General features: G+C 38.5%; 1 long non-coding RNA gene across 1 annotated transcript; it reads right to left on the bottom strand.

Moving 5' to 3' along the window:
• Positions 1-229: 229 nt before the first annotated feature.
• Positions 230-1377, bottom strand: LOC145105230 (uncharacterized). Its single transcript, XR_013707263.1, has 2 exons — positions 712-1377; positions 230-610 (listed from the first exon to the last, which is right to left on the bottom strand). It is a non-coding gene; the product is annotated as an uncharacterized LOC145105230 (long non-coding RNA).
• Between the last annotated feature and the right edge of the window lie 568 nt (positions 1378-1945).

The following is a 1945-nucleotide window of genomic DNA, read 5'->3' on the forward strand; positions in this document are numbered from 1 at the left end:
CTAAAAATATGCATATATATATATATATATATATATATATATATATATATATATATCATTTTCCAAATACCAATTACGAGCATATATGACAATTTGGACAATTATTATATACAAATCTCAAATTCTTTATGTATATTACAAACATACATGGAAAACTTTTAATACGAGAGTGTAAATATTATGTATGTATTATTGCCTTAAAATGTCTCAAACAAATACACACACAATATTATTAAATCTAAAAATATATATAAAATCTATTAGAAATATACATCAATACACAATCATTACACACATAATGAAACCAATACATTACACAAATGCATGAATGATTAAACCAAAGCATTACTTGCAAGTCTTTGGTTGTTAAATTGAAGTTTTCTTACACTCTTTCTTCAACCAATTACACACTCAAACACAAAGTGCATCAACTACACACTCAAATACAAAATCAAATACAAAGTACACCAAATATACACTCCAATTGACTAACAAATGCTTGCACTCTTCCTTTACCCAATTAAACACTCAAACACTCTCAATCCTCTTCTGTTCGTGAGCAACCAAAAAGAAAAAAAAAACTTCCCTTTTATTCTTCCTTCATCCTTTCCTGTTAAACATCAAACAAACACCCCAATGGATCACAGTTTTTTTCTTTGGTTTTTTCATTGTTTTTATCATAACATAAAGAAGATGAAACAAGGAAATTACCGAAGCTTTTCCTCCCATTGAAGCAACTACCCCATCGAAGACCCTCTCCCTCCATTGATTTCTGTCAAAAAAAAAAAAAAAAAAAAGAGAAAAGAAGATCCGGAAACAACAGGGACCCTCCATCGACTTCACAACAACTTCCCACCACCGCCACCTTCAACCTTCGTTGTTTGATCCCTCGGATCGACCTTCACTTCCATTCCTTCGCCAAATTTTTTCTAGAGCAAGGCTGCTCCTTCCGATTCCCTCCATCTCCAACTCGATTTCGCACCTTTCCCCTCTTCTTTCGTCAAGAAAACACCACCAAATCCCCCACCTGCAACGTCGTACTGCTCATCGGACCCTTTTCTGGCCTCCTTCACTTCGCAACCTCTTAGCCACACCGAAACCTCGATACAAACCAATTGAATCGCTCACCCCGTCTCGCTCCTCGTTGCACCCACCGAGGCCACATCAGCCTCGCTGCTTCTCCCTTCCTCCCCTTCGGCCTCGTCGAACCCCGTAGACGTTCTCCTTCTCGCGATCGATCACTGAAACCTCGTACCGCCGCAAAGCCTTCGTGCTTCCCATCTCGCCATCTTCGTTCATCTACCATCGATCAGTCAATGAACTAGGGCATAAAAGCCCTAATTTATATTAAGTTTGACAAAATGAACAAAATAAAGCCTTATTTGACAAAACATTACGAAATCAGTTGCACACCCTAAAATATTGAACCCGTTTATTCAAAATAGCCCCTCATTTGGTATTTTTTTTACCAAAACAGTCCAATTTATTTAATAAATTACCAAACTGCCCTATAGTTTGGTGAAATTACAAATCAACCCCTATAGTGTAAATTTGTTACAAAACGGCCCCGAGAGTATTGCAAAGTTCAAGAATTGTGGATTTGCGTTTTCTCACGACAAGTTTCTCAAAAGAAACCGAATTTGAGCAAATGAAACTCACGCTTCAAGGGTGAGTGCTTACGACCCCTTTTTAATATTTATAATTATTTCGGGGGGGGGGGGGGGGGGGGGAATACATGTGTATCAACCATAGTCTTGTCATTATGCCATGAGCCGTATCATGGTCTTTCCTTGCCAGGTCGGGGATCAAAACCTGGGGTCTTACTGACAAGTGCCAGGTGCCACCTCCTGGCCTTACATGCAAGCATCACAAAGACAACCAGCATACGATCTACAACTATTTATCTACTTAATTGCCAGAGTCCAAACTATGGTCTTGCATACAG

Source organism: Lactuca virosa, chromosome 1 (genome assembly GCF_052849685.1).
Source record: "Lactuca virosa cultivar CGN04683 chromosome 1, Lactuca_virosa_CGN04683_v6, whole genome shotgun sequence".
Lineage (NCBI taxonomy): Eukaryota > Viridiplantae > Streptophyta > Magnoliopsida > Asterales > Asteraceae > Lactuca > Lactuca virosa.